Below are 13468 nucleotides of genomic sequence, written 5' to 3'. Positions count from 1 at the left end.
TGCATTCTCTTGGTTATCATAAAATGAGAGCTTTGTGCAAAATTCAGGAAAATTCGCGAAACTCGACGAATTTTCATCAAAATTTTTAAAAAATTTACTAAGAATTTTTTATAATTTTTTTGAGTATGCAGTTTTGTAGCCCATTTAATTTTAGTAAAACAAGATACTAATCTCAAATCGCTAACTAAATTACCTGATTTTTTGCAATCTTTTTTCTAAGCCTACCTGCGCATTTTTCTATATAAAAAAATTGAGCTTATAAATTTTTATGGGAAAAGTGCGGAGGTAGACTAAAATTAAATGGGCTACAAAACTGCATACTCAAAAAAATTATAAAAAATTATTAGAAAATTTTTTAAAAATTTTGATGAAAATTCGTCGTTTCGCGAATTTTCCTGAATTTTGCACAAAGTTTTCAACTTTAGTTTGCAGAATTTGTAATTCATTTTTACGTTTATTTTCACAAAAACTATCGAAATTATTTAGAAAGCAGTTGTTTTGGAGAAAATTGCAATTTTCATAGTGTACAACTTTTTTCTTGGTTTACTGTATAGATGTTAAAAACATGTAAACTTAGTTTTATTAAAACCTGAATTTTAATATTTTCTTACGTTTTCAATAAATATTGTTATCGAAAAAATACACTTTAATAAAGCAAGGTGGAAAAATAAATGTCATAGCTTTTTAATTATGGTTATTTCTCTTATTCCACAAGTTGTTGTTTCAACTAATCCGAGTATTCAAAGACTACTGGTGTATTCACGTCAGTCTGCTTATCAACTTATCTGATCAAAAACTATTTCGCTCCAGAGTATTTTGTTTTTTAAACTGTGTCAAAAACTTAATCGCATAAGCTGATAACCTGATAAGCTGACTCACGTGAATACCCAATATGTAACAGAACTGCACAATTTTAAGACACAAATCGGCATGAAGTCGTGGAATGGTGGGAGCAGACACACAGTTGTTGCATTGTTGAAAACGTTAGGAGGGCACAATGTGTAGTTCTTATTAAAACGAACAGGAGATCGAGGCCATTGAAAGCCTTAATTAAAAATGAGAGTACATTATTATATAAATCTCGCAATAAAAATATTATTAATTAACTTACATCCATATCATGGATCTGATACCACCAACAATGAATTTCAGCGACTATTGAAAAGGAACGGCTCCTTCATTTATAAAATAGTTTGCTAGTCTGTCTCTTAATCGAAATACCTCCGCACTTGCATTGCGTCGATATGAGCTTATGGATGGCAATGGACCTCCAACATCCTCCAAGTCATTGCGCCACTCTCCATTTACTGTCCCTTGCACTGTGTCACCCTTATCCACATAGCTTTAAGGGCAATACCAACGTTTGTTATCGTTTAGCGTAATAAAATTGTGCAGAAATAAATATGCTAAAACTACTTTCTCACAATTTTCTGGACAAAAATCTATCGTTTTTCGAAGAACACGCCAACGGGCAGTTAAAATGCCGAAACTGTTTTCGATGACTCGACGGGCTCTTGACAGCCGATAATTGAAAACTGATTTTATTCGAGGAAAAAAATAACCAGGGTATGGCCGCATTAAATTTTCTTTCAGCGGGAATGCTCCATCGCCAACAAAGAAAAATGGGAAATCTGCGCCAGACCCTCTCCATAACAGAGCGCTACGTGGAAATGGTAAACTGTTGCTGATAAGGTCCTTTCCAAAAGGAGTTTGTCAGAAAACACCTATAAATATAAGGGGAATAAATAAACTCGTATTATCTTCAAATATTTTTCAGTTAGTTACCTCCATCAGATTGGCCCCCATAGCTGCCAATTCTGGCAGATGTAAAAGTGTACTTTGCATCGCCGGTCGCTATTAAAACTATGCTATAAAACTTTTTGTAGTTGAAGAACAGAGAGCCAGAGTTTCTAGGGCAGGTGATGGCAATATGCTTGCCATCAATCGCCCCAACTCAATTTGGCATATTCCAAATTTTTAGAGTCTTCCGCGATCTCGGTGTATTGCGTCATAGTTGGTTCACTTAGATACATAGGGGAAAAAGCTGCCCACAATACTTCACACGTATCTAAAACAATATTTCGGACCGTCGTTTTCCCAAATTTATGCATAGAAGCGATTATTTCTAGAGGCGTCCCATGAGCTAGATACCTGAACATAATGAAATTAAAGTTAATAGTAATTATAGAAATGTACTACAGCTTAACAGACATTAATGTTATCACTAGTCGTTCTTCTGAGCTGATTTGCCCCTTAGGTCTATCCATGAATGGGCGCAGTAGATTTAACAACACGTCGTAGAGTGGACGGGTAATTCGCGTAAAGTCAAAGAGTTTGCTATCATGGGATTTGGATTTTAAAAATACCTTTCGGAAATATCCATTTGCGACTGGACTGTTCTGGACTGTTTAGAAACATTAAATCGAAGAAAGCATCTTCTAAAGTTTCCATTGTTATGACGCTAAATTTGTAAAAGGAGAAGTTTCTTTTACTAAGTTCAAGCGTATTTTGCTACTAACTTTTATTATCTCTAATTTTAATATGTAACACTTTTAATTGCAAATACGCATCCGATATTTAATATTAATTTGTTTTTAATAAAAATTAATTGAAATTTTGACAAATTTCTTAAACGTGCCAAACATGTGTGAACAGTCAGTTTCGAACAGCTGATTTTGAAGGGCTGTGCTCTATGCGAAGTATAATCAGAATTTTCTTTTGCATGCTATGTACTGGTATGCTATGCACTGTTATACAAGTATAATTGAACCCACAGTCTCTTTTTATGTGGTGTTGATGCTGCAGAATGTTTTACGGCTGGAATTACTTTCTTCGGAGTTGTACAAAAATGTTTTACTATTTTCAGCAGCAGCTCACAACGATGGGACATCCTTGTAACATACATTTATACATATAAATTGCATGCATCTAAGACGGTTCACACACCATATTGCATTGGACACTTTCGTTGCGTCGTTAGTATGAATGAGTTTATAATAATTGCAACGCAAACATTTTTACGTTCCCACAGCAAGGAACGTGCGTTACTTGAGCTGGCCTTAGTAAATACGCCACGATCATTTATTATGTACATATGTTTTGGTCGCTCATGCAATGTGTATGTAGTATGAGGTGGGTTTTGTCTAAGGCTGTGGTAACACTCAGTCAATCCAGAGTCGAGTAAAGGTCCCACAAACCCCTACTGAATAAATACACGATATTTATGTGTTACGAACACACGCACACACGGCTGGGGATATTAGGCGGACAGCAGCTTTCCGTACAAAGGTGGAGGCGGTGGCTAATAGGCGTAGTAGTAGCGGAGGGGTCGGTACGGTGGTTTAGCGGCGGTGCAGTAGCGGGCGGGATGGTACGGTTGTCCGGGAGCAGCGGCGGGATCAGTGCGGCGGCCGGACGGCGGACGGTATTAGCGGACGGATTGGTACAGTAGTATGAGCGCAGTGGCTGGACGGCGGACAGTATTAGCGGACGGATGGGTGTAGCGGTATAGACGAAGTGACGGCACCAGCGAACTGGAGGGACGGTGATGCAGCGGCTTAACGGCGGTAGGATGGCGAGCGGCCAACGGTCGTCGTAGCAGCGGCGTGACGGATGCAGCGGCTCAACGGCGGTAGGATAGCGAACGGCCAACGGTCGTCGTAGCAGCGGTGGCACCAGAGGGGCGACGGCAGCGGCGGTGGGCTACGGAGCGCGTACCAGGGCAGAGAGAGAGAGAGAGAAAATAGGCCGGCGACGGGGTTTACCTGGACAGCGGCTGCGTGTTCCGGGCGGGGTCGGATAGGCGTACCAACGGGCTGGTATTGGTCGGTCGGCTTCAACGGGATCCGTCTAGTCGCTCTTCTTCGGCAGCTGTGGTAGACGCGGGGTCAGTCACCTGCGGAAGAGACTGCGAGGACTCGTTAGTGCTGGTTTCACTGCTGGACACCCCCGCCTCCCTAGTTGCACGCTTATAGAAGGTGCGTAAGAGGGGCGGGGCTGTACCAGCCGATACACCGTGGATCGATCCGTGCGCGGAGGGGAAGTGCACCCTAACGGCACAGCGGTAGCCCCTTATGCGCACGCATCGACTCACGGCCGAACCCAGAGTTGAGGGGGAGGGGGTATAGTCATTAAGGCGTCGGGCCGCTCAACACCCAGGGGGGCGACGGGTGGCAATAGCACAAAGGCATCCGCCCCGCTCGTCCTTACCCGGGTGAAGGGTGACCCGTGCCATGACGGCTCCCCTTCCACTCAACTAGCCGAAGCCAGAGCTGAGGGGGAGGGGGTTATGTAGTCTTTAGGGCGTCGGGCCGTTCAACACCCAGGGGGGCGACGGGTGGCAATAGCACAAAGGCATCCGCCCCGCTCGTCCTTACCTGGGTGGAGGGTGATCCGCGCCATGACAGCGCCCCTTCCACTCAGCTGGCTAGCAGGAGTGGCAATTTTGTCTTTAAAAGGACAACCACTCCCGCTGGCTCACCTGCGAGGACTGAATTGCAAAAATGCAAATTCAGTGTTTATATGGGTGGTGACACAAACTGGTTGAGAATTCAACGCTCCGTTATTGTGTTTTTCATCGGTTCGCAATTTAGTTGGTTGTTGAATATGCTATAAAAGAAGTGGTTGTTGGCTATGCTATATCAAAATAAGTACAGGGAGGTTCAGGTTTAGGTGAATAAGGAAATACAGGGGGAGTTACGTTATTGTAACGTTACGTTACAGTCCCCCTCCCACTTCGGTTGACGGAAAGCTGCGGTGGGGGAAAGGTGGATCTCCAGGCATGGCCTAGGTATTATGCCGGTGTGCGTGTGGGCGAAGCACTTTATTTAAGAATTATTATTTTTTTCAAAAATATACAGAGTCATTCCACTTATATATATAACAGAGTTAATGTTAACATTTCAGGTTTTAATGGCAAAAAGTATTGTTTTTTAAAAAAAAAAAATTTATCTTTCATTTTCCTATTTTTTTTTTTTTTTTGTTGTTTTTGTAGTATATATATTTTTTTTCTTATTATTTGAAACATATTTCACAATTCATTTATGTCTTAAGTCTAACAGTTTTGTAAATGGTATAAGTGTATATAAAGAAAAGATATATATTTCGGCCTCCTCTCTTCGTGTCTTATTCGATTGGTACCACCCTTTTTCTCCCCATCAGTGAAACTGTCGCCTGTGTTTTGTCTATCATTTTTACCTTGACCCGCTTGGTTTTCCAGCGGAACGTATAGCTCTTCCTGTCCTTGTGGTTCGAGCGCTTTAATTTCAGTTCTCTGAAGAACTGTTCGGGATCAGGGTCACCCTCTTCGTATGATGTTTTTTTTCTGTTTGGTTGTGTTCGGTGTCGCCCCGTTTTTGTTGCTTTGGCGTAATTTCTTTAATAGACTCCTCTGGGTCCGGTCGTTCATTTATTGCCTTTTCTGTGGGCACCTGTTTTGCGTGCGGGTCGGCTTTTTCTCTCTCTGGTGCCAACTCCTGTGCCCTGATGGCCATTAGGTGGTCGTAGATTGGTGGGCCGTGAAAAATTTGTATATTTTGGATTTTTGGCTTGTTCGCCGGCCATAATGTTGCCTCAAACGGTGGGCGCCACGGCCGTATTGGTTGTGGTGAGTCCGGTGGTATGGGTTGCCGGTGTTTTCGACTCATATTGGACGGTCTGGTTCCTGCAATGAAGAGGTAAACTGGTTGTTTATGATTTGTACGGCTTTAAGTCTTGCAAGTGCGCGTGTGCACGTTGTCGCTTTGGTTGCTCTGGGTGGCCTAATTTTACCGTGTTCGTCGAAACGTATTCCATCACCAAGTACGGGCCGGAAAATTTTGGTGCTAACTTCTGGGCGAATTTGTCTGCCGCGGATGAGAGTGGGTGGTCCCTTTTCATCACCTGCTCGCCTATACGTGGCTTCCATTGCCGTCTGCGTAAGTCGTAGTGTTTTTTCTGTTGCTTTGAAGCTTTGGCTAGGTGCCCTTTTATCTCGTCCCACAACTTAGTGATGGACGGTGGTACGGTTGGTGGCTCTGCTGGTACTGCTCCCTCCGTGCGCACCTGCTGCGGTGCTGTAAGGTCTCTACCGAAGTTGATTTCTGCTGCTGATGCTGTTGTAGATTCGTGGCTGGCCGTGTTTATCGCGAATGCTATTTGCGGTATCTCTTGGTCCCAGGTGCGGTGGTCGTCCTTGCATCGTTGAACCATCATGGTTTTCACGACTCGGTTGGTTCGCTCGGTGGGGTTTTCGTGCGGGGCGTAGGCTGCCGTAAACTTGTGATCGATGCGGTGGTCCTTTAAAAACGTTGCTAGTGCCTTCCCAACGAATTGTTTGCCATTGTCTGTGAGGAAGGTTTTCGGGCAGCCAAATCGGTATGTGACTCTTTCTTGGAGTGCTTTGATTACGCTTGCCGTTGTCGCTTGGCGCACTGGAATCAACTCCACCCACTTGGAGAATTTATCCACCATGACGAGGAGGCAAGTATTTCCTTGCTTGGAACGGGGTAGTGGCCCTACGAAGTCAGCGGTTACTATTTCCCACGGTCGTGATGATTGCATGGTTGCCATCAATCCTGCTGGGCGTCTTTGCTCGACTTTGTATTCTGCGCATCTGATACACTTCCGTACGTGTTTGAGGACATCGCGGAACATCCCGGGCCAGTAATAGTTCTGTTGTGCTCTCTTAAGCGTCTTCTTCACCCCGAGATGTCCGGCGGTGGCGGCGTCGTGGACTTCCTGTAGTACGTCCTTTCGTCGGTCGGCTGGGATGCGCAGCTTCCATTGCGGTGACCGCGACAGTTGATTTCTCGGGGAAATGTGGCGGAAGAGTCGGTTATCGACGATCTGGTAATCTGGATGTGCTTGAGGTTTTTCCCGCACCTGTCTTGCTTTCCTCTCGTGCCAGTCGTTTGTTCCGTTGGTTATGGTGTACAAAATGTCGTCATCGGCGTGTTGTAGCGGGCAGCGGGAGAGTGCGTCGGCTACCACGTTCTGTGCTCCTTTTCGGTATTCTATCTCGAAATTATATTGTTGCAATTCCAGTGCCCATCTTGCCAGACGCCCAGAGGGGTTTTGGAGTGAGTGCAGCCATTTTAGTGAGTGGTGGTCGGTGATAACGGTGAAGTGATACCCCTCCAGGTACGGTCTCATCTTACGGATACCCCATAGCACGGCGAGGCATTCTTGTTCGGTGGCCGAGTATCGCTTTTCCAGCTGGGTTAGGCTTCGGCTGGCGTAGGCTACTACATTCTCGTGGTCGGAATGGCGTTGATAGAGCACGACGCCCAGGCCCTCCCCGCTCGCGTCGGTCTGGAGAAAAAACGGTCGAGAGAAGTCCGGACAACAAAGTATTGGCGCGCTGGAGAGCTTATCCTTGAGAGCTTTGAAAGCGTGATTTTGTTGCGCCTCCCATTTCCAGACTTGTCCCTTTTTCAGCAGTTGGTTAAGCGGCGCGGCGAGTGTAGAGAAGTCTGCCACGAAGCGGCGGTACCATGACGCGAGTCCAAGAAAACGGCCGAGCTCTTTGAGCGTTTTCGGTGCGGGCATCTCCTGTACAGCGGAGACTTTTGCTGGATCGGTGTGAATTCTTTTCGAACTGATGATATGTCCTAGGTAATGGAGTTGTTGCTGGACGAAGCTGCATTTTTCGAAGTTTACTTGCATCCTGTGTCTTTGTAGGCGCTCGAACACTTCCCTCAAGATCGCCAAGTGTTCTGCGAAGGTATCTCCCAATACGATGATATCGTCCAGGTAGGCGAAAACTTTTGGTTGGAGTTCGGGTCCAAGTATCGAATCCAGAGCGCGTTGAAAGGTAGCCGGAGCAGAGTGTAGGCCAAATGGCATGACTTTCCACTGGAACAACCCTCTGCCAGGAACTGTAAATGCGGTGTATGGTCGGGATGCTCTAACGAGCGGGATTTACCAGTAGCCGTTCTTCAAGTCAATGGTCGAGATGAATTTCGCCTCTTTCAGCTGGTCGAGAATGGCTCCAATTTGCGGGAACGGGTAAGCGTCTGGTTCGCTGGCGGCGTTGAGTTGACGGTAATCGATGCACATCCTCCACGTGCCCTGTTTTTTGCTGACTAGCACGATTGGCGAGCTGTACGCGCTTCGCGATGGTTCTATCCTTCCTCCTGCTAATAGCTCGTCTACCTCTTCGTTGATGACTTGTTGCATGGCCGGGTTGCGGGGGTAGTATCGTTGCTTCAGCGGTCGGTTGTGTTTGAGACGAATCGTATGCTCGGCTGCAGTGCTTGGTCCGATGATTTCTCCAAACCGCTTTTGGTGATGCGCCAAGAAGTTTCCCAGTTCCGTGTTTTGTTCGTCGCTCAGGTGTTCTCGGCTCGTCAATGCACATAGCGTATCCAGTTCGGGTGCTCTCTTGGTCACGGTGGCCTCTAGCGGCTGACCATCCAGCGTGAGGATGATTCTTCTCTGTCTTAGGAAGTCCATTCCGAGGATTACCTGTTCGGCCAAGTTTGGGATAACGGATAGCATCGCGTCTGTGGTTCGTCCTTGATACACAATCCTTGCCGGGTAGGAGTTCGAGGTAAAGACACACGCTTGGTCTGCCAGCTGGATGCTTCGCTTGTTGGGGCGCGCCTTGATGTTGTTCTTTTCTAGGTGTTTCCGTACGGTGTCATCTACATAGGATAGGGTGGCGCCGGTGTCCACTAGTGCGCGCACGCTCATGTCCTCGATGACCACTGGTATATAGAATCGGCCATCTACTTGTGTTTTTGCGGTTGATTTGCTGGCGGGTGGTTCCTTCGGCTTCTCTGGTCGGACGTACGGTGCTTGGCGGCTTCCTTTAATAGCGTTGGACGGCGTTCGGGGTGCGTTCTCGGTAGTTGGGCTAGTCGGAGGGCATGGGCAGTCCCTGGAGAGGATGTTGTCTTGGCCACACCGGGAGCAGAACTTCCTCCAGGGGCCCTTACATTGGAAGCGGTGGTGTCCGCGTTCCTTGCAGCGCCAACAGCACTCTTTGCTGTCGTATTCCATGGGTAGGTGGTATAGGCTGTGGGCCACCATTTTTCCCTGTTTCGCTTCCTCGCCTCTTAACAGCTCATACTCTTCCGTTAGCTCCAGGAGCTCCTCGATCGTCCTAAACTCGCTGCGTTTGACAAAAAGGCGGTATTACACGCGTAGACCATCATAGATCCGTTCGAGGTGATTCTCTTCGCACATCGTCGGGTGTTGGCGGATCAGCGTTTCCAGTGCGAGGATGTAGTCCTTGGCCTTCTCTCGGCCTTGCTGTTTGCGTTGTCGGATGGCCTCTTCCAAATGTCGTATGTGTCGCTTAGGTAGAAAAAAATTTTGCACCTCCCTCCGCAGATCGCTCCAGCGGTGTATGTGTTGCTTACGGACGCGGTACCATTGCAGTGCTTTCCCACGTAGAAGCTCCGGCAGTGTTGGGAGGAGTCGGTCGACGGGGATGCGGTAGCATTCGGCAAACTCCTCTATCCTCTCAAGAAATTCGTGCAGTGACTCCTCCCCCGAAAAGTGCAAGTCCCAGCGGCGAACGGTATTCATAAGTTCACCGTCGCTCATTTCGTCTCGTTTTGGTAATGCGTTCTCTCCCTTTCCTCCGTGCGGCTGTGGGCTGTGGATCTGGATTGAAGGGATCGGCTTTGTTGTTGGCTGGGGTAGCGTAGCGAACTTCCCCTCTTCCTCGTTCACTTCTCGTTCCAGCTCTTTCAACAGGTCTTGACTGGATATCCTGGCGCGTTTCGCTCGCACGTAAGTACTCAGTGCGCGACGCAGCTCGGCTACGGTTTGGCCTTCCACGTCGATTCGGTGTTCCTTACACTTCTCGATCAGCTTCTCCTTCCTAAGTAGGTAGATCCAATTGAGCGAGTCGGTGTTCAGCAGCGTGCCTTCCGGAGCCTGTGTGTGTGTTGTTTCTAGCGGTGCGTTCGTCGAACCCGCCCCGGCAGTGTTGGTGGTGGTTGTAGTTGTTTTTCCACGGTCATCTGCGGAGGAGGGTCCCTGCTCGGGCGCCGTTTATGAGGTGGGTTTTGTCTAAGGCTGGGGTAACACTCAGTCAATCCAGAGTCGAGTAAAGGTCCCACAAACCCCTACTGAATAAATACACGATATTTATGTGTTACGAACACACGCACACACGGCTGGGGATATTAGGTGGACAGCAGCTTTCCGTACAAAGGTGGAGGCGGTGGCTAATAGGCGTAGTAGTAGCGGAGGGGTCGGTACGGTGGTTTAGCGGCGGTGCAGTAGCGGGCGGGATGGTACGGTCGTCCGGGAGCAGCGGCGGGATCAGCGCGGCGGCCGGACGGCGGACAGTATTAGCGGACGGATTGGTACAGTAGTATGAGCGCAGTGGCTGGACGGCGGACAGTATTAGCGGACGGATGGGTGTAGCGGTATAGACGAAGTGACGGCACCAGCGAACTGGAGGGACGGTGATGCAGCGGCTTAACGGCGGTAGGATGGCGAGCGGCCAACGGTCGTCGTAGCAGCGGCGTGACGGATGCAGCGGCTCAACGGCGGTAGGATAGCGAACGGCCAACGGTCGTCGTAGCAGCGGCGGGACGGATGCAGCGGCTTAACGGCGGTAGGATGGCGAACGGCCAACGGTCGTCGCAGCAGCGGTGGCACCAGAGGGGCGACGGTGCGACGGCAGCGGCGGTGGGCTACGGAGCGCGTACCAGGGCAGAGAGAGAGAGAGAGAGAAAATAGGCCGGCGACGGGGTTTACCTGGACAGCGGCTGCGTGTTCCGGGCGGGGTCGGATAGGCGTACCAACGGGCTGGTATTGGTCGGTCGGCTTCAACGGGATCCGTCTAGTCGCTCTTCTTCGGCAGCTGTGGTAGTCGCGGGGTCAGTCACCTGCGGAAGAGACTGCGAGGACTCGTTAGTGCTGGTTTCACTGCTGGAAACCCCCGCCTCCCTAGTTGCACGCTTATAGAAGGTGCGTAAGAGGGGCGGGGCTGTACCAGCCGATACACCGTGGATCGATCCGTGCGCGGAGGGGAAGTGCACCCTAACGGCACAGCGGTAGCCCCTTATGCGCACGCATCGACTCACGGCCGAACCCAGAGTTGAGGGGGAGGGGGGTATAGTCATTAAGGCGTCGGGCCGCTCAACACCCAGGGGGCGACGGGTGGCAATAGCACAAAGGCATCCGCCCCGCTCGTCCTTACCCGGGTGAAGGGTGACCCGTGCCATGACGGCTCCCCTTCCACTCAACTAGCCGAAGCCAGAGCTGAGGGGGAGGGGGTTATGTAGTCTTTAGGGCGTCGGGCCATTCAACACCCAGGGGGCGACGGGTGGCAATAGCACAAAGGCATCCGCCCCGCTCGTCCTTACCTGGGTGAAGGGTGACCCGCGCCATGACAGCGCCCCTTCCACTCAACTGGCCGAAGCCAGAGCTGAGGGGGAGGGGCGACATAGTCATCAAGGCGTCGGGCCGCTCAATACCCAGGGGGGCGGCGGGTGGCAATAGCACAAAGGCATCCGCCCCGCTCGTCCTTACCTGGGTGGAGGGTGATCCGCGCCATGACAGCGCCCCTTCCACTCAGCTGGCTAGCAGGAGTGGCAATTTTGTCTTTAAAAGGACAACCACTCCCGCTGGCTCACCTGCGAGGACTGAATTGCAAAAATGCAAATTCAGTGTTTATATGGGTGGTGACACAAACTGGTTGAGAATTCAACGCTCCGTTATTGTGTTTTTCATCGGTTCGCAATTTAGTTGGTTGTTGAATATGCTATAAAAGAAGTGGTTGTTGGCTATGCTATAGCAAAATAAGTACAGGGAGGTTCAGGTTTAGGTGAATAAGGAAATACAGGGGGAGTTACGTTATTGTAACGTTACGTTACAGTACCTACTTATGTTTAGTATGTAGGAACTTTAGTGAATAAGAAATTGTTTAGAATAATTTAGTATAAATAAGCCGAAATTTATTTTAATAAAGACACTTACACTTGGTGCTGCAATACGGCACCACACAAACTTCTTTGAGTTTTACTTCCATTTATTCCAAACTTTACTTCCTTGTATTTCAAACTTTACATGGCGATCCTGCCACTAAATAATAGGCAGACTCCCTTTAAAGTCTTCCCAGATCCTGCCAGATCTGCGAAATATCGCAGAATGCCACTAAAAATCCTGAGCTGCTGAAATAACAGGCAGACTCCCTTTAAAGTAGCCGTATGAATTTATAATATTTCCCATTACTTTCTAGAAGCTTTAGGCAACCTAACAGCTGCCTTGCTATGGGTAAAAAGTAGATTTCTGCCAATAGATTTAAGTAAAATTAATCCTGTTCAAATGAATGAGGAAACAGATATAATTAGTCAGGAAGAATTTGACACAGTATTTTTGCGTTGCAGTAATTTAGCTCTAGAAGAAGAAAATAAACAGGCAGAAGAACAACAAATAGCAATAGAACCAGTTAGACAGGGCCCTAAGGATGTAACGATAGAAGCATATAGACGTAGGACAAAACAAGTAAAGGTAGAGTATCCAAAGATTCCAAAGCCAAGCAAAATTAAAAGAGAGGAGGAAAAAGGTTCAACTTAAGAAGGGCTGTAGCAATATTGTATCAAAAAATTAATCTTTCAACAAGCACGGAGGAAAGAATCCGCTTAAAAAATAAGATTAGGCAAATAAAAGAACTATAAAAGGAGTTTTTTTTTTTTTTGAAAAAAAAAGGATTTTTTTTAAACGAACATTTTTATATTTAATTTACAATGCCGACCAAGAACGCAATCACTTGGCTTGAGAACAAAATAGAAAAAGGAGACTTAGAAAAGGAATTACAGTGGTTGAAAGGATTTTGGAAGAATATTGGAATGACCAGGGAGCCAAATATTGAGGTTATTATTAATCCTACTACTAGAATCAAGGAAACCAGACGCATGACGATAATGTATAACCTTACAGATCATAAATAAAAAAAAAAAAACAAAAAAAAGAAGGAACAAAATCTTTGTATATATCTTTTTGACAATGGGAAGCCAAGAATCAAAAGTCACTAATCCAAATGCTAACGTGGTAAACACGGTTCAAATAATAGACCACACTGAAGCATTGGAAACCATAAAAATTTACCTCCTAGTTATTGTCGTTATTAGCGCTGTGAATTTATTTTTGAGATGCTATTCAACACATAACGAAATTTTGAAAAAGAAGTACCAGAGCCGAGCAGACGGTCTGGACAAAGTTTAAATTCAAAAAAAAAAATCTTTCTCAATAAACCTAAATGGGTCAATGGGAAACTCTTCTCAAAACACTTGTGGAGGAAAAGACTTTGGCAGAAAAGTCTTATAAATTCATTAATAAAAATACAACAATACAAACTGTAACTGTTTTGAAGCATCTCAAGATAATATTAAAGTCGTTGAATAACATAGGCAAGGCTATACACAAGATATGTAGCCAATTAACAGCCAGTCATCAGCTGGAAGTACAACACATTTTTTCCAGTGTTAGGGATAAATTGGTGTCCTCACAAGCAAGATATAAC

At 47.0% G+C, this 13468-nt stretch overlaps 1 pseudogene; it reads right to left on the bottom strand.

Annotated features, from left to right (window-relative positions):
* Window positions 1-673: 673 nt before the first annotated feature.
* On the bottom strand, window positions 674-2495 carry LOC137242335 (uncharacterized; annotated as a pseudogene).
* Between the last annotated feature and the right edge of the window lie 10973 nt (window positions 2496-13468).

This window comes from Eurosta solidaginis, chromosome 2 (genome assembly GCF_040869045.1).
Source record: "Eurosta solidaginis isolate ZX-2024a chromosome 2, ASM4086904v1, whole genome shotgun sequence".
Taxonomy (NCBI): Eukaryota; Metazoa; Arthropoda; class Insecta; order Diptera; family Tephritidae; genus Eurosta; species Eurosta solidaginis.
Note: the sequence above shows the minus strand (reverse complement) of the source record. Positions and strands in the feature narration are given on the sequence as shown.